Source organism: Tetrao urogallus (genome assembly GCF_951394365.1).
Source record: "Tetrao urogallus genome assembly, chromosome: 9".
NCBI classification, from domain to species: Eukaryota; Metazoa; Chordata; class Aves; order Galliformes; family Phasianidae; genus Tetrao; species Tetrao urogallus.
The window spans coordinates 3,556,000-3,581,707 of record NC_136822.1 but is presented as its reverse complement, the minus strand read 5'-3'; positions in this window follow the sequence as shown (position 1 = coordinate 3,581,707).

The window sequence follows — 25,708 nt, the reverse complement described above, 5'->3', positions numbered from 1 at the left end:
GCTCTGAAAACTTTATAGGGGATACGTGAATGCTACAGCTAGTTACAGGGTTTTGTTTTTGCTGAATTTTAGGAAAAAAAAAATGAAGCTGCTTGGCTTCAAAGTATATTCTGAGTAAAACTTCTTGCATCGTAAATTATTCTTAGAGAAACCTTACATCAAAGGAAGGAATCTGTGTTTCTAGTTTGAGCGGGAAGGGGGAAAATCCCTCTAATATATTCTCCAACTAAGTTTCAGAGCTTGAGTGAGAACTGGTGGTTTTTTTGGTGAGTTTTTGCTTAATTGAGCTTATCTGGATGAGAGGTTCAAACGGCTTGGAGGTACCAGGCTATGCTCAATATCCTGCATTCCCTTACATCTTCGCAGGGCAACATGGGTTTGCTCCCCTTTAAAGTGCAACAGGTTCCTTTAAAAAAAAAGAAAAAAGAAAAGAAAAAGAAATGCTATTTTTTGGGAATGCTCTGCTACACAGCACTTCTCATTGTGTTCTAAATGTGTTAGTTAGGAGGGGAAATTTGTGCTTGCTACCTTTGGGTGTGAGAATAAACCCGATGCTGCTTGGGGCAGGAACTTTGGGTTTTGATGGCATTGTGCAAGGAGTGAGCTGGGCTGCACGGGGATGCATCCCCACTTGCTGCATGCTGGGGCTCTGCCCTTGGTGCTCCCTGTGCTCTTCTGAGAGCTGTGGCTTCTGCACATGGTTGATGGCTCTTGGCATTGGAAAGGAGGCTGTGGGCTTTGAGCTTTTTAGGGCTGGAAAAGCATAAATTATGGCAATCGAGGCTGTCTCATTCTCCATCTCCTTTCCTTCAACAAGAATGATGAAATGTAGCTGAGATGTAGAGTGCAAGCAAGCTGGTGAAGTGCTGATGCTTTATGTCGTCCTGAACTGTGTTTGCAGTGCTCTGCCTGTGGGTGGTATGTGGGCTTCCTCCTAGCTCGCTGTACATAAGAGCAGAGAAAGGAAGAAGGGAAATGGCTTCAGGCATGTTTGTTTTTTACACTGCTCCTTTCATGGCATGCTCTCTTCTTCTTACGGAGCGCCTTCAAGAGCCCCTGTGTCTGCAGTGTGGTTGGGAAGCCAAGGAACTTGTGCTGAGCCCATGTCTGAGCAGCATTGCTACAGAGAGCTGAGAATTTGTCACCAAACACCAAATCGATGGGATAAACAAAGAAATGGGGTCACTTGAGACACCAGTGTGCAGGGCAGTGCAGCAGCTCAGCAAACACAGCATAGACAAGGGCTGGGGATTCTCCTCCTGTGCTGATGAACCCAACGGCGGTATGATGCAGGAGGGTAAACTGCCGTCTCTCATTCCCAGCTCAAATGCAAAAGATTTAATGAGTGTGATGAGAGAGGGCAAATATTTACGCTGATGAGCTTGAGTAGGCAAATAAACCAGGCTTTTAACAAATGAGGCAAACATTATGCACAGGCTCTATCTAATTTCAAGGAAAGTTTGTATTTTGGGCCTGGGACTCTAAAGCTGCTCTGTTCATTCAACAAACTTTGGCAAAATGTGTTGTCAAAGAGCATCGGAGACAAGGGCATTCAATTAAGTCTGTGCAAACACCTGCATTATTAGTAATCCCAAATTGGGATGGAGAAAGAAAAGGCTTCTCGTTAGCTTTGCAGTCACATTAGATTAAATTTGGCCTTGCTGGCAGGTTGAGACCAACTTTCTTTTTCTTGTTCAGGCCAAGGCACAGTGACTGCCCCACCTCCCTGTGCAGCTGAGCCAGTGCCTCACTTTTTCTGAGAAGAAATTATTCCTAATATCCAACCTGATCCCATCCTGGCACAACTCAAGGCCATCACCTCTTGTGTCTACGGGACCCTGCTGGGGCCAGGCAGGTCAGCCTGCTGCCTCCAGAGCTTCAGATTTGGAGATCCCACCCCAAAGATCCTTCTTGCTCTATCCCAGATGGATGGTAGGTCAAGACACAGCTCTGCAGCATTTTGGCACAGGCAGCTCCTGCTTGCTGGGACTGCCCAAGCCTGCAGCCCAGAGTACAAACTATTGATCAGCAGGCATTACCAGCTCATTTAAACAGATGGGCTTTTAGGAGTGAATTAAAGGAAGTGTGGAACTAGAAAAGCATGAAAAATGTATATGATTCCTCAAGCTAATCACGGCAATAATGCATGTTTACTGACAAGGCTTTCTTCACGTAGTGAGCAACCTCTATTTATCCAATTTATCCATTTATCTGGAAAGCAGATATCACAGTAAACAACAACTTGGAGGCAAGTCCACTGCCATAAATCAGCATTTTTCTGAGTGCCAAGGAGGACGACAAGCCTCGGTGTAAGAGCTCTGCACCACGAATGGAAATTACTCAGTGCTGACGCCTGAAAGGACACCAGCAGCCCTTGTGCTTTGTGCTGAATTTTACTTCGATTTCTACTTCATCTACCAGGCTGTGAGTTAAAAATATTGTCTTCACTTTGTGTTAAGGGAGGAGCATCTCCCAGCTGAGCCTCTCCATTGCTGGTAGGAAACGCTGGTATATTCCCATTACTTCTCGTGATATCCTTCACAGTCAAATCACTTCTGATTCTCCTCTCTTGGCTAAGAGACTTCAGTGCTTGTGAAGGCTCTCTGCATTGCGTTGTTCCGGTGAATTATTTTTCCTAGCTGCCAAAATGCGAAGAAATAGAGTGGATGAGGGGGAAAAAAACAGGAATGAAGAAAAAATAAACAAAGAAAATGTGATGTGGTTGCAAAAATATTTACTTTCTTTGTGTCTGTGTGCTTTAACATTTCTCATTTCAATGGTGAAAAACAATTTCTTCTTGTAATTAAATGCTTAGATAGAGTCTACACCCAAGTTTTCCTTCCATAAACAGGAAGGCAATTAATGTCTTGCATTAATGCTATTTGTCTCCTTCTTCTTGCAGGTCTGCCTGATGGGAGAGCAGTCTATTACAAAGGGGAGAATCCTGTTTAGGTCAAAAGGATGCATTTTTAGGAATGCAGGTTTTAAGTCCAAGCCTGCTGGTAATCTCTCCTTGCAGTCTCTGTTATGTACTGAAAGATTCATTAAGAAGACACGGGAAAGGGAGAACCATGATGGGAGATGCGATGAAAAGCCTATTCGTTATCCTAGCAACATGAGACACAGTTCACTAGATTGGTTTCCGTTCTAAAGAGCAAAACCAAATCCTTCACTCCTTGCCTTTAATGGCGGTGTTGATGGAGACAGCCAACAATTTCCTCTCCTCATCGATTTTGATTATGAATTCTCATCTGGATACAGAGTCCAATTTTTGTAAGAAACATTTTACCCATGGGACAGCGGATGTCAGACTGAACTGAGCTCTTCCTCACCGCTGTCCTCTGGGTGCTCTTTGCTTCAGTTAGCTGCCTACAGCAGACTTCAAATTAATTGCAATGCCGTGGATCAACCTTTCCCATTTTTTTTTTTTCTTTTCTCCCACATGCTGCCACGTGTCCATGGACAGCCTGTGTTTTCTGGTAAGCTTTCTGGCAGCCTTTGAGCCTCACGCTGAACACATGAGAGCATTTAGCAAGCTACATTTCACTACAAAACGTGTTCCTGGGTAGCGCTTGCACATAAGCATGTCATTGATGTTCCCCAAGCGCCAGCCTTGGCAGATGTGTAACAGGAGAGTGGCTGCTAATGCTCCAGCTTCCCTCCAGGATGCTGCCTGGGCTCAGGGGGAGCGATGCTGCACATGTGTCAGTCTTGCAAGTGTGTGCTGCTGAACGCTGGGTGGTCTGTCCTGAAATGGGAAGAGCTGGGAGACAGTTCTGACTGGGATCATCTCCTCCCACACTTGCTTGTGTCCAGCAGCCATCACCTGGAGCACTGTGTCCAGATGTGGAGTCCTCAGTATGGGAGAGACATGGACCTGTTGGAGTGTATCCAGAGGAGGGCCAAAAAAAGGATCCAAGGGATGGAACGCCTCCCTGTGAGGTCAGGCTGAAGATCTCAGGCTGTTTAGCCTGTTCAGCAGAAGGTAAGACTGTGTGGAGACTTGAGGGCAGCCTGTCAGTGTCAAAAGGGGGCTGAAAGAATGGACAGGCTCTTTTTTTGGGTCTGTTATGATGCAACAAGGGGAAATAGTTTCAGATTAAAAGAGAGGAGAGTTAGATTGGATATAAGGAAGAAATTTTTCGTGATAACTGTGGTGAGGCATTGGCACAGGTTGTCCAGATTAGTGGCGGATGCTCTATCTTTGGACACACTCAAGGTCAGGCTGGACAGGGCTCTGAGCACCTGATGGAGCTGTGGGTGTCTCTGTTCATTGCAGGAGAGTTGGACCAGATGGCCTTTAAGGGCCCTGCCCAACTCAAATGATGACTCCATGATTCTAAGTACAAAGACAGCTTCGTAGGGTGGTAGGATGGGTACCCTTGGAGGAGCTTCTTGCATATCACGTTGTCTATGGGAGGAGGAGAAATCAGTTGTGTTTTCCTTTACTATTACCTAGCCTCCTTTCATCACCCCAGCCCATGTTGTTTGGCATTCCAGCCCTTATCCCACCTTGTGCCATCTCCTTTTCTGGACCCTTTTCAGCCTGCACACCACAGACCCTCCCTCCTGCCTTTCTTCCCTGGTTCTACATTGCTTTTCTCTCCGGTTACCTCACATCCCCAAGGATCTACCTTCCAGTCACAAACAGATCTCTACAGGAAGGGTGTAAGCTGGCATTTTCAGCAGTTAATGGTTTGGACTAACGGGGGGGAATTTCCAAGACTCCACCCTCAACCTCAGCTGCTCTGCCAGACTGTGCGGGGTTTTTCCCTGGGGACACGGAAGCTCCTCAAGGTTGTAAAATTGTTTAAATATGATGAGGAGAAAGCAAGTTTTTGCTTACTTCACTTTTCAAGGAAAGCTGAAGCCTACCAGGCGCTCAGCCAAGGGAGCCACAGCCCGAAGAATTAAAATCCAGCCAAATCATAAGCAGGTTTTTGTACAGCAGATTGCCAGGAAACTGGAAATAGCAATGTTGGTTCCTGTCCCACGTAATAACAAACAGTAATAATTGTATCCCCTATACGTGTTCACATTTGCTCTTTCTCTCTCAGAAACCAGCATTTAAAAAGATAGATTATGAAGATACGTTCAGAAAGTAAGAATTCTGAATGTATTATTATTATATATTATTCATGTAATGGCAACACCCTAAGTTGTCTCAGCACTGTGCAGAAAGAGAGGAAGATAAAGCCTGCGGCCCAGAGAAACTTCTAAATGAATGGAAATAAGGTTTGGATCTGTGTGACAGTTTGTGTGTGTGCGTATAATTTTTAAGCATTACTGAAGAAACTGTAGGGGGAAAATTGAATTATACATCAGCTTATTCACCAACAGGAAAAAAAAAATGGGCAAGCCTGCATGCTCTTGATAACATTTTAATAATTTACAAACTCAAATTTCACCCTGGGAGTGACTTTCATGAGAAGCAAGAAATCCTGTGACTGTAAACACGGCTGGAAGTCGGCGGAAAATCAGGGCAGAAAATCCCCTCTGCATGGGGAAGGGGGATGGCTTGTGCTGGCTGTAGGGATGGGTGCCCTGTAGGAAGGGATGTTGGGATGGAGCAAAATTCCAGGGCCTTCAGCCCTGTGTTGACATTCCTGCTGCCACCTTGTGCCTGTCAGTTCTGTTCTTCTGAGGCATGCTGGTGCTCCATGTGCAAGGTGTAGAAGTTCACTGCAAATGCAAGGAGGAAGGTTGGTGCACCTCCAGCACTGCCCCCACCACCCTTGGCAATGCTTCCACTCAATCACAGCTACTCTCTGCTTGCTTTCTGCTTCTTGGTGATTTTGGAAGCCCAGCAAAACCAGGAGTTGGGATGCCAGGGGCAGTGTGAATATGGAAGCACCACCTGATAGCTAGCACCAAGCTGCCCACGTCCTCCTGTAGGCACCTCCCCCACCAGTCCTGCTGAGGACAGGCAGCAGGTATTTCTGTTCAGAGAGCTCTGTTGGAAAAAGCCTCCTGTGAAAGCCAACTTGGCAGGGGAAACTGGGGGCTTTGTTCGGCTTCATAGATTGCTTCTTTCTCCTTCCCCATTCATATGGACACCACACACACTGACAGCCCTCTCTCCCCTCTGCTTGGTGTCCCTCCTGCATGTCCCCATCATGTTGCTGGGGCAGTTCCAGACATGCAGCCTGCACAGGTTCTTGTTGAATGCAATGTGCTCTTCCACGCTTTGTCTTCCTTCCAAGGAAGCCATGGCACAGCATCCCTTGGCCAAGCTCTCCCACCCTGGCATGGGGACTGCTGTAGCAGGAAGGAGGAGCAGATCCAGCCTGAGAGGGCAGCAAGGCTGGAATATTGGCCAAGGAGAACCACCTGCATCTTCCACCCAGCAGAGAGTGGCCATGCACAGGGAGAATTCAAGGTCACAGGCAACCCAGCTCTCTGCTTTGCTAACTGTGGAGTTCCCCTCATTCATTAGCAACGGCATTATTAGCAGCGTCCCTCAGAGCACTGTTGGATGCTGGAATCTCTTCCTGCCCTGTAGAAAGACCACTGGTTTTATTCGTAGACAATGGTTGACATTCCCCATGCCTCCTGCTCAGGGAACAGAGCAGGACCTGGGCTCTGGGAGCCACTAGATGTCAGGGTTACTCCGCCACAGCCGCACTGCCTGCCAGATGTGGCACAGCTGGCCCTGCGTGGGGTGAGAGGGGACCCCAGGGTGCTGGAAAGCATACAGGGAACAGGGGAAAGCCCAGGGAAAAGTGGGATGAAGAACCTGTCCCCATGCAGGACAGCATGGAGCACTCCATCCCTCCCTCTCTCTGGAAACAACAGGCACATCTGGTGTATCCAATGAACAAACCAGATGTGCTGGAGGAGCCACACCTCAAATGGTCAGAAGCTGGTTTCCCAGTCAGGGAAATGCACTTATAGCCAGGGTGGGTTTGGATTAGCAGATGGCCATACATCAAACCATCACCTCAATCCCCATCTCGCCATTGCTGGGACTGTGGGTACCATGAGCCCACCCCGCTCCTTGGCTGGGAAAACTCAGCACCACTCAACCCCCTCTTCCCTGCTTAATTTCGCCAACACCAAAACCTGCTGTTTTGAGGGGGAAAAACAGTCAGAAAACGCTCAGATTTTACAAAGACCTCATTTTTTTCTTGTACTTAAAAGCAGTGTAAAACGTGGCATTTAGGTGAAACTGCACCATTTTCTGAAAAGTGCCAGTTGTTTTATTAGATTTATTCTAATAGTGCGAGCTGAGTTCATCTCATAAATAAGGATTATAAAAAGCTCATTTGAATGTATTAGAAACGAAAGGAACTTACTTTATTATAAGCAGGAGAAATGCAGCAATGTCAGCATGAACAGAAGAGCTTCTCTTTCCTTGCAGAAAGCTATTGCCCAGGCTGGAGTTAAACAGCAGACACGGGAGTATCTGGGTGGTGGCAGGTCAGCTGCTTTATGGCTTTTATTATCCAGCATTGGCATCCAAATACTTTAGGAAACGGTCCCAGTCCCTCAGTGTATGTATATTTTCCTGCCCCACTTTGTGACTCATGCTGGCCTCTGGAAGCTTCATATGCAGCTTCATATCACTCACAAAACCTTTCCAGACATCGTTATGGCAATGGTGGGCTTCTGACTACTCACTTAATGCCGGAGCTTTCTTTAGTCTTGCAATGTTCTTGGGTTGAAAGACTTTCTGTGGTGACAAATCCCACAAACTAATTATGCTGGGGATGAAAATTTATTTTCCCTTTATCAGTTTGAATTTTCCACCTTTATGGGAAAATGGGTTATTTATTAGGAAAAGACATCTCCATGGCATTTCGCAGTTACAGCCTCTCAGATCACCTTTTCACTGGAAGAATCAACAATTAAAGTTGGCTCTGAGTTACATCACTACTTAGTCATGATAGATATGCAATTTCATAGTTTTCATTATAGAAAATAGGCACCAAAGTACATCAATAAACTACATAATGTGAAGGAATACTGATAAAAGCATGCTATTAGATTCATTAGTGCTAATCAGAAAGAAAGCATCTATAGTTACTCAGTGATAATATTCTGTAAGAAAAAATGGTTTTCTAGTGTGACTGATTTTCAGTGATATGGGATGGCTGAGAAGGGAGTCTAAAAGCAAATGTCAAACCTGCCTCACTCACAGAGCACTGCTGCTAAAGCAAGGAGAAAACCCTGGGATGAGATCATATGATTAGCATTTTTATTGTAGACGAGGTCAAGAGAGAGTAGAGTGGAGGCAGGTGAGGAGTAAGGAACGAAGAAGATGGTGAAGGCTTGGATGAACATTTATGGATAAGACAAGAAGGTTTCTTTGGATGGGCTCCAGTTCAACAGTTTGTTGCCATTTTAGATTGAGGTACAGCTAATGAATTGGTCATGGAAAATGGCCGTGTTGTCTAACCATGTGAAATTGGAGGGGAGAAAAGTTAATGTAGATCTCCCTCGCATTCACCATGGTAAATGTAAGGAAACCTAAGAAACCAGCAAGCAACTTGCTGGAAAAATTGGGGACCTCAAAGTTAGGAGGCAGTCTGGAAGCTGTCTGACAAGTAACAGGGAAAATATATCTGCAAAAAAGCCTGGATATGACAGGATGAGTAACCACCTCTAAAAATATATGAGCAGTAAGCTGAGAACCCACAGAAGGAATAGGAAAATGACTGCTCATCACAGAGAGATGTGACACACGTCAGGGAATGTACAGAGAAAATGAAAATTGAGAAGTTCAAACTGAACTGGAACTTGGAAATTATATTAAAACCTCTAACAGGAGTCTGTCTCTAGAGCCTCAGTTCCTCTTTGTTCTTACCTTGTGTAGCTAGGGATTGTAGTAAATCTAAGTAGGACCAAATAGAAAATGAATGTGTTTCTAGGGATTACGTTGAAGAGTGAAATGAAGGCAAAGTGGGTCTGCAGGGCCAGAAATGAGCTGGAAGCAGATTGAAAACCTCTGTGCAACCAGATTGGTGGGATGAGGTGGGAGACACCTGAACTCCAAGGCCCTTCCTGTGCTGCTGGAGGTCTCCCAGCAAGGTCTGGATGTCCATCTTGTTGGGGCATCATCCAAGCAGATGCAAAGGCAGTGTCAGTGTGTTTGAAAGAGCAAAGCAGTGATTGGAACAATTTCAGGCACAGCAGTGTGAGTGAAGTCCTATGCACAGTTCTAGAACAGGAGGGAAAAATTGATGATTTGGAAGAACATGTAAAACTGAGGATGAGCAGAACATAGAAAGCCTCCTTATCAACTTTGCCTAAAGCTGAGCACTGGTGGTACCACACAGCATTTTCTGGTGGTGAAGGAGTCCTGCAAATCTGATAATATGACAGCAGTGACTGTCCTCTGCTCCACGCACTCTTCCCACCTCTTTGCTTTCAACAAAAGCCTGATGTGCAGTGAGCCACGAGACGTGCATCTGGAAATGAAAGCAAGGCTTGTTTATACTTTCTCACAAACTCACCAGGGTCCCTCCCTCTGGCTGCTGCCCCTTGGCATGTGGCTGTGCCATTCCATTTCCCTGTGACACACACCACAGTCGGGCATCACCTCGCTCCATGGGTACCAGTGTCAGCTGGCACCACGGTGAGTTCAGCTCGAAGCCTGTTGGCCTAATTGCAGCGGGGAGGACAGATGCTGGCAGAGGCATCTGATTGAAAAGCATACAGAATTTAGCCAGACTGCAGGATTTCTCTGTGGTATGGACAAATATTGACTGGGGCTCCTTCCAACAGCCTCCTCTCTTAATAGATGCTCTAACATCGAACACGAGCGCTGACAAACTGGTGCAATTACTCACCACGTTACTAATCACACCATTTCCCTCCCCTCGTTATTGATTTTGGAAACATTGTTTGAAAAGAGAGAGGGGGAAAAAAAAAAAACAACAACAAAAAAAGGCCTTCATTGCCCTGTAATACCTAAATGGAAATTAAATCCCCCTTCCATCCACCATCCCCTCACTGCATTTATTTTCAAGATACATTTTGATTGTTTTGTTTACTGCTCACTGTGTTTATGATTATTTTAATAGAAAGTGTTATGCGATACATTTTGTATGAAGGTCACTGCGTAGACATTCTCAATAAATGCTTTATTCTAGCAGCACTGATTCGTAATGAATTCATGCCAGCCTCTTGCAGGGGGTTCTCTCCATTTCCAGACAGGGGTCCGGTTGTAATCTGACATTAGCAATGTGCTGAATAAATAACATTATCTGCAGCAGCATTTAGCAGTCGCTGCAAATAGTGTAGAGGCCACTGTGAAGTTGCTCAGGCCTATTGTTTCACTCAGAGGTTAATATACTGTCAATAAGCAGGGACACAAATGATGCTGGAGCAGTTGGCTCCCTAGCAGCCGGAGATGCAGTAAATGGAGGATTTTGTCTTTTCTCCAGCTGCATAAATAGTCGTGCATGCCTTAGGCGTTCCCCTCCGCTTGGTGCCAAGCTCAAAATGAGCCCTGAGATGTTGGACATCGCTAGCAGAGGATCCAATCTGGTATTCTTAAGTGCTTGTTTCCCCCCCAAGGCTGTCACTCAACCTGTTGAATCAGCTGCCTTCCATTTCCTTGACCTGCTCTTGACCCTCCCTTGGCCATCAGGTCCTCTCATGGCCCTGATTTCTGCTCTTGTCCCATCTGCCATTGAGCCCATACGGACTGCTAGTAGTCACTGTACCTTCTGGCACAGACAGCACACAGAGGAAGCCATCTTCTGCTGCTTGTCTGAATGAGCTTCTGCTCACTGTTGTTATCCTGTTATTCTTGAATAGGAAGGGGGGGATTTTCCAGGGATACCAGCACATTTGGGGCTCAGGTTGCTGTAGAAAACTTTGTACAGCCTTTGCTCTGATCCAGCATGGTTTTCCTGCTCGTTAGTCTATATATGCAAAGGGAAGGGTCCTGCTGGCAGCTCCTATAGGTGTGCACAGCTTTGATTCCTGTTTGGATATGGCAGACCCAAACTGCATTATACATTTTGTTTTAATTCCCTCCCTCCCTCCCTCCCAACCTCCCTCCCAACCTCCCTCCCAACCTCCCTCCCAACCTCCCTCCCAACCTCCCTCCCTCCCTCCCTCCCTCCCTCCCTCCCTTCCTTCCTTCCTTCCTTCCTTCCTTCCTTCCTTCCTTCCTTCCTTCCTTCCTTCCTTCCTTCCTTCCTTCCTTCCTTCCTTCCTTCCTTCCTTCCTTCCTTCCTTCCTTCCTTCCTTCCTTCCTTCCTTCCTTCCTCCCTTCCTCCCTCCCTCCCTCCCTCCCTCCCTCTTTCTCTCTTCCCATGAACTGGACATTGAAGGGCTCTGGGCTTGCTTCCCATCTCCTGGTTGTGATTAGATGCTCTGTAGCTCAGCACTGGCAAAGGAAGAGATCCCTTCAGCTCTCCCCCCAGCTATTATTGTTTGGTTTAGAAAGGTCTGGGAATCATTAGCATGAGGGGAAAAAATCACAGATAATAATAAAAATAATGATAATAAAAAAACAGTTCCTAATGATTTTTTATGCAGTCTGGCTTCTCTTTCAACAAAACACAAGCAGAAGTATCTTTCCAAAAGTTCCTGGAGAACAGACAGATGTAAATGTTTTACTTGACTACATAGACTACATGTTTTCATCTCAATACATCAGGAGGCACCACATATATCTCTGCATTCATTAACTTTTATTCCTACCACCTGCTAATATCTGGAGCCATACCTGGCCTGAATTTCTGCCTGTTTAATAACCTTCCTCTTTCCTGTTGTTCTGCCCAATAGCTCTGCGTTGTGTTTCATGACTTGTTCTCTCTAAGAAGGCCTTTCTCACCTCAGTACTCAGCAATCCAGTCTCAGAAATGTCTGGGGTCTTTGCAATCAAAGGGAAAAGGAACTGGAAAAAGAAGCCCACCACTTATTTTAGTCACACTACAATTTGCCCTTCTCTGCAGGGCAGGTCAGGAAGGTTGGCAGATATCAGCAGAATTTCCCTGCCTCAAGGAAACAACGTACTAGGATAAACTGCAAAAGAAAAGCCATCCCAAGGACTCTTCAGAAACTCCATCTGCCAAAATCAGTACTTTCTGATTTTCTGAGGGAACAACTTAAGAGTTCAAATGTAGCTGCCATACAGCCCTATTCTGTCACGTTGGGGGTAGGGTGAATGGAAGAGCTGCAGGGCTCATGGCCAAAGAGATCCCTCTGGCCATTGGCACCTCACCAGGGGGTGTGAGGAGGCTTTGCCAGCCCCACTGTGTCATCCTGCAAGAAGCATCTAGTTACAGTGACTATGCTTTCCTCTTCCAAAATGAAATCATAAATTATCCATGCTTTCTCAGCCTTCATAAACTCTATGGTCTAGGAGCTGTCGCCATCTGGCATTTAACCTCTCCTTCCCAGTCTGAAAAGTGCATGTCTTCTGCTTTTGGAGCTGATGGTGAGGACAAGCTGACTCCAGCTCTGAGTCATTCTCAGGAAGGAAAAACAGTTCCTGATGTGAAGCTTAAGGAACTCAACTGAGCTCCATGAAGGGAGGCGAAAAGTTGGGTCCATTAAATTGTGTAGGGTACTTGCTCAGGGTTTTTCTCTGCCTTGCCATAAAACTAAAATATGTTGATAATATCCTCCTCTTCTGTCCCTGTCTGTAACAGATATCTTCCATCTTTATGTTCAAAACACTAGCCATAATTCATATTTTGGCTTGATCTAGGTATCTAGATGACCTTTAACAGTCTGTGATATATAGAAAAGCAGATTACATGTTCTTTTGTTTCATAGGGGGGATCAATAAGAACTAGATTAGGAAAAAAATACAGTTAAACAAATTCTGACAATGGTTTCTTTGAGAAACTCTACACCTCCAGGGCTTAGAGCAAGGATTTGTAAATTGGCAGGGAGTCCCCCTGCTGCCACAGATGTGTCTTTCCACATCACTATAATACATCTGCCCAAACTTGTGCAGTCTTCGGACTCTAAGGCTCTCCCTGCACATGGGCTCCAGGAGCAAAGCACTGGATTTGCTGCTCTTGCAGCCCTGGGTGAGGTCTTCCTTCAAACACAAGGGTTTTTCTTTCAGCTTCTTCTCGGACTCGTATTTCCTTGTGCCCTTCTTGTTTGCAGGGTTGCTCTTGGAAGCCCCCAGCCTGCTGGAGCAGCTCTCCTTCACTTCCATCAGAGGAATGGATCAGGGGCAAGTGGTGTCCCTCCCTCAGGGGTCAGTACTGGGCGCAATGCTTGATAACATCTTCACCAATGCCATCAATAGTGGGATTGCACCTTCACAGTTGGCAGAGGACAGCAAGCTGTGTGGTGTGGTTGACACACCTGAGCGATGGCATGCTATTCAGAGAGACCTGTGCAGGCTGAGCAGTGGGCCCAGGTGAAACTCATGAGATTCAGCAAATCCAAGTGTAAGGTCTGCACTTGCGTGGTGGCAATTTCTATTATCACTACAAGCTGGGAGTTGTAAGGATGGAGCATAGCCCTGCTGAGAAGGACTTGGGGTACTGATGGATGGCAGCTTGTCATGAGCCAGCACTGTGTCCTAGCAGCCCACAGAGCCAACCGTATCCTGGGCTGCATCAAAAGAAGCGTGGTCAGCAGGTCTAGAGAAGTGATCCTGCCTCTCTGCTCTTCACTGGTGAGACCTCACCTGGAGCACTGCGTTCTCAGTACAGAACTGCATCCAGAGGAGGGCCACAGAAATCATCCAGGGGACAGAACACCTCACCTACGAGGTCAGGCTGAGAGCTGGGGCTGTTCAGCACAGAGATGAGGAGGCTCTGGGGAGACCTGAGAGCAGCCTTCCAGTCTCTTGGGGGGGGCTGTAAGAATAGGCTTTAGCAGGGTCTGCTGCGATAAGGGAAATGGTTTCAAACACAAAGAGGGGAGATTCAGATTGGATATAAAAAAGAGTTTTTCACATTAACTGTGGTGAGGCACTGGGGTTGCCCAGAGAAATAATGGATTCCCCTTTCCTGGAGAAATTCAAGGTCAGGCTGGATGGTGCTCTGAGCAGCTGATTGAGACGCAGGTGTCCCTGCTCACTGCAGGGAAGTTGGCCCTGATGACCTTAAAGGGTCCTTTCCAACTCAGTTCCATGATTCTACGATTCTATGGTGCTCAGCTATAATACAGGTTGGGAGAGCAGAAGGCTCATTGCCAAGCTCCGAGAACTGCAGTCACATCAGGAGCAATGGAGACAGGTCAGGAAGGGCTGTGGGCATGCAGGCTTTCCTCCACCTCGAGCCCACAGGTGTTCCAGCTGCTCTGTCTGTGCCAGGACGTGCTGCTGGCCTTCTAGTCCTGAATTACCCATGGCCACGTCTCCATTAGAGCTGAATATCAGTGTGCCTGCACACACTGATGTGCTCAGCCTTCCTGCACCAGGTTGGACGAGTGGAGCGTCTGCTTCCCTCAGGCACACTCTGCCAGCTGGCAGTGCCAATGTTTGCTGTCTTCTGCAGATGAATGGCAGAGTCTGAGGGGCTGTATGATGCTGTGAACACATTGCACGCAGCATTCCGTCTCTGTGTGAGACCAGCTTTCCCTGCTGCAGTTCCAGACATGATTTGCTTTGCAGGCTGTGGAAAGCAAGGGAGTCACAGCAGCTCCAGAACCTTGGGAGAGGCCAAGCCAAACTGTGATTGTGCAAGGGTCTTGTGTTGCTAAAGGAGTGTTCAACCCCCTCTTTGAGGATTGATAGTGGCTCCTCCTCCCTCCTGGTGTCTGCTGACAATCCTGCAATCGCCCAGCAGCTCCCAGCCTCTACATCTGCCCTTCTCCTTTGTGCCTCCCCCATAAGGATGGTTATTCCTGCTGGGGGGAGCAGCTGTGCTCCCAATGCCAGCAATGCCATTGTGTGTTCCTGTAAATAAAGTGATTATCTTGTATTAGGTTTCCCTCTCAGATAAACATATTTGTTCCACAGCCCCAGAAGCACCACTGGTGGAACATCTCACTGCTTCTGCATGCTCCTGCCAGCTGTCCCCCCAGAAACAGGGCACAGCAGGGCTAATTGCTGGGCACAGAAGAGGGAGCAGTGCCTGAATACAGAGAGGTCAGACTGCATTGAGTGGGTTACAAATTGTCATGATAATTTATGTAAAAGTCATTCAGGGTTTTGTCTTTTGTTTGGGGTAAAATGTAACTGGAGGGACCCTATGGTGGTAATGGATGAAATGTCATGGGTGTGCTTGGCTTAGGAGAGTTTGCTAAGGGGGAGAGAAAGCAGAATATTGGTCACATGAAAGTGTAGCTGTATCCCACGTATACACATCATTTCACATTTGCTCTCAGTGAATGTTACCACCACAGCTCCAGTCCTTCTCCCTCCCCATGACTCCTTGCATGCAGCAAGCAGCGTTGAGAGACTTGATAGCAGAGATAAATCTACTTTCCCTCATGCACAAATCTGCTGTGCTTATTATTAAAGCTTATTATTCTCTTAAGCAGTTAGAAAAAAAAAACACACCAAAAAAGCAGAGACTTGAAACATTTGTACAGGTTTTAATCCATAAGAGAGACATACATCCTCCTTTGAAAACAAAAGGAAGCCTATTAAAGAGTTGAACTGTTCAGGAAAATGTTTCAATGTAATGATAATTAGTCCAAGACGTAAAAACATGGCTTAATGCATTAATCTGGAGGAAGAGCTGGCACTTTTCTAAATCCACTTTCACTGAACCTCAGCTATCCAGCCCTTATTACTACAGTAGGAGGGAGACTTGCTCAGATGCAGTCACATACACTCAGGCTGTCCCTAGTAATTTGGGCAAGGCTCATTACCAGAAACACATCTCTGATAGGAGGCAGCCCAGGGCCTTGGCAGGATGGAGAAGTCTCTCCCTGTCCAGCCAAGTGACTGACAGCTCCTCTCATTAATCCTCTGTGCCACTGCACACCTCTCTCTGCCCACTTCATTTTCTCCAGAAATATAAGAAAGACAGCCCGGCTGCAGGATCCGGATGCTATTTCTGTGCTATCCTCCTGAACGAGTGCAAGCTGTGAGCTGAAAGTGACAAAATCCAAAACAATCCAGGGTGGGAGTAAGAAGATTGTCTTCCATCCCATGCACCCAGATTGAAAGATGCCAATCTGTCCCTACAGCTCAAAGTGTGTTCTTACTTCTGCCTCCATATAGATGCTAAACTGGGTGATGCTAAAGCATTGGCTGGAAGCAGTGGGTCAGTGGGTACCACTGCACGGAGCACACAAGGGCTCTGGGGAGTGTCTTTCCTGCAGACCCTCTCTTGCTGTGGCTTTATCTGTCCTGTGCTACTGCTCTCACCGTGAACGTTCCCCCAGCTTGTCACTCAGTTTGACAGTTTGACGTGATCTTCATAGCATTCGTGGCCAATTAGATCCGCCGTAGATTTAAATAAACTTGCCAAATCCTAATTCTTCCTAGTTTAGCTCCTGTATGTGCTGTTTTGCCTGCAGGGTACACAGCACACAGTATACCGAAATCAGCGTTTAGAGCTGATATTAGGCAATCACAATGCAAGCTACATAATCATAGATTTTGTATTGTCAGAAGTGTATATATGCAAGTATATTCATACTTCATATCCTGCACTTCAAGTCGTGACATTTGCCATCGTTTCAATTAAGTCTATTCAAAGAAAATCCATGAAAGCAGTATTTCTTTGCAAAAGGCCATCAATGAAACGGAAGGGTACAGGAAATAAAAATCTATCATCCTGTCCACAAGAATGACAAAACAAACAAGAGAAAGAGAGGGAAATGAGTCTCTTATTTACAGGATTCTGCCCTGGAGAAATGAACAGATTAAGTTTATCATGACTACAGCTTCTGTTATGTGGCTCTGAAGGAGATTGTGCAGATAACTGGAAATGCAGCACAGTTCTTTAGGAAGAATCATCCTAAGACCTTCAATTACCTTTTGAAAGTTATTTGCAGAGTGAAGGAGTGCATAAAACATTAGGATTGTCCTGTGAAGGCTGCGGAGCCTGGCAGTGATATCACTCCATATCCCTCTACATCCCCGCCGCTACTGACACCTTCACCTTCCTCCCCAATGGACAGATGCTCAGGTGGGCTCCCACCCAGCTCCCTGTGATTTCCAGGAGGGCTGCTCAGTGTTCTGGGTCACCCTGAGCGTTCACAACCCTCGCCTATGTGATCTGCTGCAGATTCTGGCCCTGAGCCCACAAGGCTCATTTCCCCTTGTTTTTTCTGGAATGCTCTTCAATGTGGGCAGGAATTGGAGGAGTTGTTCCTGCGGCCTCCAGCCCCATTCCAAGGGGTTAGAGGCAGGGAAACGAGGCGTAGTTGACCCCAGCTCAGCACCAGGATAATTTGGGGTGCAACCCCCCCTCCGCTGTCGGGGGTTGCATGACTTGTGTCCACCTTGTGTATCCACCCCTGGATGCTGAAAGCCTCTCACACATGGCATGTGTCCTTCCTAAGTTCTGGCTCCTATCTCCCAAACCTCTGTGGGCAACTCTGATAGAACTGGAAGCCCTGGGTGAGGCGAGGAGATTGACATCTAGTAAGGCATTGGCAGAGATTGCCCAGAGAGGTGGCGGGTGCCCCATCCCTGGAGACACCCAAGGTCAAGCGGAACGAGGCTCTGAGCATCTGATGGAGCTGTAGGTGTCCCTGTTCGTTGTGGAGGAGTTGGACTTGATGACCTTTAAAGCTCCATGTTCACACTGCTGTTATGTTAAAAGTTAAGCATTTTGCACGTGGACATTCCTCACTTTCAGTGTGAACCCAGAGGAGCCCAAGCTGTGCACCACAAGCTCTCCGTGGTGCCTCTATCTCCACTTGTCCTTTCCTTACCCACCTTTTTTCACAGAAATCCAGCACCCCCGAGTCATTGAAATACAGCAAAAGACATTTGCAGAGATGGAATCGGGAGCAGAAGTGCAGCGGGTGCCGCAGTGTTTGTGTGATGGCGCAGAGCCAGAGGCAATTAGCGAGCGACATGAATCTCTCCTGCTCGCCACTCAACCGTGTGCAAATGGCACTTCTTGTCCTGTGGGTTAAGGAATGGCAGTTTAGTCTGTCAAGTCGTGCTAAAGTTTGCTGATTGAAGGGGTTTGGGGCTGCACTATTACAAAAACTATGTTTTAAAAAAAATGCTCTTAATCCCTATTTTATGAGGCACGCACGAGAAAAGGCGAAGCCATTTCTTTTTGCAGAAGTAGCAGAATCAGCAGCTAGCGACAGGAACGCATTCATACCCTCCAGTTTGAACAAAGTCAAACAGAAAACTACAAGTAAAGGTGTTTACAAACTTGTGGGGGCTCCTGCAAGTGATCCTGGGCTCTCACTAGACCAGAACAAAAGCTCAATGAGGCATCGATTTCCCACCCTGCCCCTTGCCCTGCTCTTTTGCTCTCTCCCTCTCGTATTTCAGCTTTTCCAGCGTGGTGATGTGGTTTTGCACTGCAATTGCTCTGAGGTGCTTCGCTGTTAGGGACGCCAGGTCCCACAGTGGGTGGCAGAGGGGTGGCCACGGGGTCAACTCCAAGCTGCACGCAGAGACCTGGCTTCTAATCACAGTGTGGAGACGTTATTAGGCCAGGATATTGGCTTGTTTTAATAGACTCCAGCTGATATCACCCTCTTAATGTATTCATAAAACATTTCTACACCATCTGACCCATTGATCTCAGCCGTGTGGGATAAGGTGCTGGATTGGACCTATGAAATGATCCATGGGCAAACCTCCAGAGGTCTCTGAGAGAAGCTGGATGTGTGAAATCTTTGTGCTTGTGATCAGGGGGCCCTGTGCAATCTTTTGGGGTTCCCATCTTCCCCACTGCCCTCTGTCACCCACTGCATTACAGTTTGGGGCACCTCCCAACCAGCACCCAGCAGACCTCCTATCTTCCCTTATGGATCCCTGTGATCCTTTGATTTTTGGAGAAGCAAAGCTGATGGAATCTTTCCTTCCCCCTAGAACCCGTTAACCTCTTGGACAGATTTAATCACATCTGCTAGAAGGAAGTTCCAAAACACTAAAACTGCTGTAAATGTCAACAGTAGAGGAGACAGCAAGGCGCACGAGCAGAGCCCTGCTGACAGCAGAGCTGAAATGGAGCTGGCAGGTCACTCAGCCCTCACCACCTCTCCCAGAGCAATCCAGCACGTTCAGACATGGCTAAGATGCAGATGGCAAACCACTTTGGAAGTAAACCTAATTTTTTAATTAAATCATGGCTGCACTCAGGAGGCAAACACCCTCCCTCCCCAGTGGCTGGGAAGCAGGACTGAAAATGCACCCAGGAAATCAAATCTTCTAATGCTTGGGGCTTTTCATGCTACCGACTGACTTTTTTTCCATGCTTTATTGAACCATAATGAACATCACAGGGAAATGAATCAGCAGCTTGTGCAACAGGTAGGTCGAGGCCATCACTTCATTTGTTTCCATCTTCTGAAGGAGAATATGCTGCCTTGCCCTTACGGTTTGCTTGAGTCTTCTGCTGGATGCCATCTCACCTTGATCTGGCTGGATTGTGCTTCTCTTCTCTGGTGACTGCAATGGATTGGAACCAGTCAGAGGAGGAGGGCTGCAGCACTGCCTTGGGTGCTCCAGAAGTGCTGAAACATTTCCAGCACAATGTTTTGGAGCTTACAGAAGCTTTTATTCAGGCTTTTCATGGAAAACTACATTGTTCTCCAGGGGAGCGAAAGTCAAAACAAAACTAAGACAAATTCAAACCCGAATGTTTTTACCTCATGGAAACGAAACGCTTTGAAACTGTCAAAACAAAATGAGAAAGTTGAAACAATCTGTTTTGATACTTCCCAGTCAAAATCAACATGTTCCCTTCAAAATGTTTTGATTTCAGTCCGACTGCATTTTCCCATGGGTAAAAAAAAACCCCACAGCATTCATTTGAAATGCTTTCAACCAGCTTTAGCGTAGAATTTATTACAAGGAGATCATAGCAGGTTTGGAGGGATGGTGAGGGAGTTGTACCATCAGATCACACACTGAAAACACATCCAGTATTGTGTCTCCCCACCCTATTCTATCCAGTATCATAACAGAACAGGAGAGAGACCTGGGCTGGGGAGGAGGGTGTTGGCATCTGTAATGGAAATGCTAAGTCACAGCCTGAAGCAGTGATTGAGCACCTGGTGGAAGGCAGAGCCAACCCAGAGGAGCTCAGGTGCATGCAGTGTACCTGAGTGACTGGAAGGGTGGAGCCAGGATCCTCCCCTTCCCAGACCTCATTTAAGTGGAGGTGAGGGTATCCCTTGCAGGAGGTTCCTGCCTACCTGAGGTCTTGGGGAGGTAAGCAGCTCATTTCCTTTATTTCTTCATCTGTGGCTGCTGTATTTGGGCTCATTCTCAGTTTCTGTAGCTGAAGACTTTACCACCCTGTTACTGTCATCCCGTTATAGCATTACAGCATCTCAGCCTTTTTGGTGCTGTCCTGAAGAAGTCATTGAATCTCAGTCAGGAATAATAAGATGAAAGGGTGGATGGCTATTGGACATCAAAGCAAAAGTTTGTAAGGGTAAATGACTTTGAATTTAGAAAAACTAAGAAAAGAAGGGGCTTGTGGAGGTGGAGCACCACCAGCCCTGCTGGGGGCAGAGGTGCCACCAAGTATAGTGCCAACACCAAATAAATCAGGAGAAGGTGCTGGAAGCCCTCTGGCTCATGACTAAAACCCAATTCAAAGCTAAGAAGCAGCCTTCATTCCTGTGACTATCTGCAGGCATCTCAAGTTAGCAGAACACCCGTGACAGGTCAATGGGTCATAAATCCACTCAAGGGCTTTGGGTGGGGTCCCAAAACACAGCAGAGCAGACTCTATGCTCTTCCACAGCCTCACATAACTTCAAAAATGCAATATCCCTGGTCCCGCCTGCTTTGCTCTGATCACCCCAGAACAAAAGGCAAAGTTTTCTCTGCTTTTTTTAACTCTCTGCTTTGACAGACCAGTGCTTCTGATTGCAATTTCTTGGCATGTGGATGGCTAATGTACATGGAATCAGGCATGTACTTCAAGATGTCTTTGCACTGTTATTATCTCTTGATCTACTGATTGTATAAAACAGATAATCCCTCTTCTGTGTGTTCTGCTCACCCAGGGTCATCCACGTTCCCCTCAGGAAAGAGGATTTTGCCATTGCATTCAGCATCCAGTGATGATTGAGCTGCTCTGGGGTCACCAAATTAAACCATCCTCTTGTGAGGGCACAGGAGGAACACTATTATCTCCACGACAAGGTCAGATCTTTTTTCCTGTGTTAATTAATCAGCAAAATTAAATAGTTTGTTCAGTTAATATTAGTCCCTGGGAAACCAAGCAACTTATTAAATTGGAGCGCAGAGCCAGGTGAAACATGACATGCACCATGGAGATTTGTCAGTACCTTTCAAGCTTGCCCTTGGGCACTGTCCTGACTGCTTCAGCCAAGCATTTCCCTCTCATGAGTGGGACATTTCTGCCTGTGCGTTAGCTGGAGCCTTCAAAATCTCACCAGGGAAATCTGTAGGAGGAACCCAATGGGCTCTAGGAGCCACTGGTCACTTAACTGAAGGATTTTGACTTGTCAGGCATGTGTGTTTGCCTCAGCACAAAACAGAGATCAGGTCTAGGAGCCAGGAACAACTTTCTTAGTTGTACCCATGGGGCTGGGATGCCTTGGGACTCAGCGTCAGAAGAGTCTGACTCAAGTCATCTTTTCCTAAAATAGGAGTAAACAAACCCCACAAACTGTCCCATTTGGCTGTATTACTTCTGAGCAACACTGATTTTGACTCTTCTCCGAGTACAGATGGAGAAGGTTTGGAGGTGCTCGCACCACTGACAAGTAAGCCATGTGTGATGGCACCAGGACAACAGTCTGTGACCTGGAGGGACTTTGGGTCTTAGTTTTCCCCATGGACAAGGAGGTTGTCCATTGTGCTCCTTGGTTTTAGTCACTGTGGTTCATCATCTGTCAGACCTTTGCAGGCACTCCAAGAAGCCATCGGTGCTGGGTATTTCCTTTTGTTGACATGAAGGAATGCACAAGGTAAGCCTGCTTAGTTGAAAAAGAAAGCAGAGGGGAAAAGGACTTTCCTACTCTAGGTGTATCAGTGACTTCCAGCTCAAGGTTGAGCTACTGCATGATTGATCCAGCTTGTGTCATCAACCTGGCTCTACACAATGCCCCAGAGTGCAAGCATGTTCTGTCTATTGGATGAGGGGCACCACATTTTCATACCTCTTTGCTAGAGGCGCATTCAAAATGTTCCAGAAGCAAAGTCTGTGGTTCTGGGCTGAGTGTGAATGGCTAAGCCAGGTGGACAGAGCAAAGGCTGAAGAGCAGTAGGAAATCTGCTGGTGTAGGAATTCTCTTGATTCTGAGGCTGCCTGCTCTACATCCTACCCAATGCTCCTGCATTGCCATCACATGTTGATGTACAGGTATATCAAACCTGGGTGCAAAGAGCTTGTCTCCATTCAAAACAGGCCCCCCTGCCTACCAGGGTGGGATGGGCACATGCTGCCCATTGACACGCGTGGCAGAGCTGTCCTGGGTGAGCACCAAGGTGCAGAATATTGCAGAAGGATTTGTAGGCAGATGCTGCAAAAAGAAGATAACAAATCCCAGCTTGTCTGTGTTTCACAAAGGAGCATTCAGGGTTTATCTGTGCTGTACCTTCTGACCTCCTGTCCTGACCACGGGCACTGGGGGGTAAGATAAGGGAAGGGACAGGACTGCACAGCACCAGCAAGAGCAATTCAAATTAAACAGGCTGCAACAGAGCCTATGTGGATAGGGAAGAACCTGGGGAAGGATCCTGTGGGACTGCAGCTCTAGGGCTGTTGCAGCTGGTAGTGCTGCTCACACCACAGTTCCAGATGGGCACTCTGGCCTCAGACCAAGGCAGGTAATGGGATTTCTTCAAAGGTGAGGGAAAACACTCCATCTGAGTCAATGTAGTTTGGGCAGAGCTTGGAAAACTCAAGTGCTAAGCTTCTGTATTGCCCTCAGAAGCCAGCAGGGCCACAAGCTGAGCATCACCAGGGAGAAAAGGCAAGAGGACTTCTTCAGGCATGGGACAAATCTTGCCCTTGAGACCTCCTCAGTCTTCCTTATTTATCCATTCCTTAACCATTGCTTCCTTATTGAGAGGCTGGAACTAGACTATCTCAAAGGTCCCTTCCAACCGAAACCATTCTATGATTCTATCCAGCCTTGACTATGTATCTCTTTCCCAAAGATCACCTCTGGTTTTGTTGGGGTATTAAAATTCAGGTCTGAATGACATAGCAAAGTCATAGGCAGGTCTCGACACAGCTGGTCGGGGGAGCTGGTTGGTACCCCTGCGAGGTAAGAACAAAAGGATTAGTCTCACTTATGTTCCCAGCATCATGCCACAACTTCCCCTTTCTTCATTTTCAGGCTATTTTCCCTCAAACTGGCATGGTTAGCAATCCTTCCCATCCTCAAAAACCTCCAGGTCTGGTTTATTTAATTTTGGAAGAGAAAATATCCATGAGAAAGCCAATTTGTCCGTCTAGCTGGATTTCATTTAACCTCTCTTATGCAAATAATAAGACCATTTACAGTACAAGGTGTGGTGGGCAGTTCAGCAGCTGGCTTCGAAGCAAACTCTACGTTTTAGGTACAGTCTCTTCAGTTGGAAAATTTCAGCTATTCTTCAGCGATTGAAATCTGCTTCCTTGATGCACTGCAAGGTTACTGTATAATCCACTGCATATTTCAGAGTTGGATAACAATTATTGGCAGATATAAATAGATGTTTTCACGAGCAATATTGTTTGGTATGCTAAATGTTGCTTTAATTTGCTGGTTCAATTTAAAGTGAATTCCTGTCATGCACAGAACAAAATAGATCAATTATATTACTACTAATTATTGTTATTATTTTAAACTGTGCTTCTCCAGCAGATTTAACAAATTTGTCAATCCAGCTTGTTCACCTTCTTGAAACTGAACCTGGCAGTCTTGCATGCAAATTACCCGAGATTTTCAACGAGCAACGATGATAATTGCTGCTGTTTGGTAATTATCTCCCCTCAGACAGTCTCAATTTATCACATCGAGGCCTAAAGGCTCCAATGTCTTCATCTTCCAAAAGTATTGATACATAGTTCTATACATCAAGAATAAAAATGGCATTTTTGCAGCCATACTTATTGTCAGGGTCAGATTGAATAAGGGAGAATATTAATAATTTTGGAAGAAAGCGTACCTGCAAGTTGGTCTGAAATGTCTTGCTGGAAAACCAAACTTTTTCAGCAATATTTTGTGGTAATGTGTTAAAATCATCAGAAAATAAATTCTTTCTCTGCCTGGCTCTGATAAATAGCCTTTTATGTTCATGCTTCTAGTACCAAAATAAAAGTTCAAAACCCATAAACTATGCAACATCTCTCCTGCCTACCTATAACCGCATCTTTTCTCCATCAGGGTATCTTTATCAGAAGGTCATAAATCACAGCCACTTGCATTATGGAGCAGCGACTCTCAGAGGGCTCTGCTAAGGCAGGTTTCATCTTAAGGTATTCATTTTTGTAATTCAGCGCTGCATTATTTACTCTTTTTTTGGCTGCAATAATCCATCTGAGATCAAATATATGTACATATAAACCAGCCTCGATATTGAAAAAATAAATAAATCTGGGAGCGATGGTAATGGGTGGGCAGAAATAGTGTGTTTGTGGAGGGTTTTGAGGTCTTTGGTTGTTTTTGTTCTGGCTTGGACTGAAGCTGGGCTTGCAAGGAGGCTCCAAGAGGTGAAAAGTAAAAGAGAAGTAAAAAGCAGAGGCTGTTCCAGGCATGGGAGAGGGAGAGGAGCATACACCCTGCCAGGGTAAATGCAAAGCCCTAAGACAGATGGGACAGGCGTGGTAGCAGCATGAAAACTGAAACCACTTGAGCTTTCCAAACACAGCAGAGACAGGAAGCCTGCAGAGACAAGCAGGGGCAATCAAGGAAAAGGGAAAAAGAGAAACAGATTATTTTGTTCTTTGTTCGCAAGCAACATGTCTCCAGAAGTTTTGGGCCCGAGCTGCTGCCAAATGCTCCTCATTCCACCCGAGCACCAGAGAGATGGGCAAAACAGAGGGAAAAACAAGACTGCTGGGGCTGGCCTTTGAGTTCATTGGTGGGAAATAGGATTGAGGGAAGAGTTAGCACTCCTGGGTAAATGAAGTGTTCTGGGGAATAGGGTTCCATAACTTGCTCTCATAGCCTCATGGTAGAATGAATGGAGCAACAGGGGATGTGTCCCTGTGCAATGACAAGGCAAGTCCAGAAGTGTGTGAATCTGTTGGCTTCATCACATCTATGGCCAACAGCAAGGAGCTGCAGCCAGGCCAGGAAAGAAGCGCCTAGGGCTGAGCTACCATGGTAAGATGGTAGTGGGCATTCAGAGCTGCTGCAAGCAAAGCAAGGCACATGGGGGAAAGCAACCTGGCCCTTCACTCACTGTGAAAGGAACTAAATTGGTTGTTACCTCCTAAATGAGACCTTGGAGTGGTCACAGGCAGTTGGAGACTGGCAGCACGGCAGGCAGCAGAGGGCACAACAGGGGTACAGGGGCAGAGCTATTAGGAAAGGCAAAAAGGACAACACAGAGAGCGTAATGTTCCTGCTTCAGGCCCCAGTGCTCTTTCATTTCAGCTGTCGTGTCACTTCAGGGGAAATAATAACAGCAAATAAAAAATCTTGGGAGGGCAGCAATGCCAGTGCAGGAAGGAAGCAGCATCTGCCCAAGCTATGGGTGCAGGTGGGA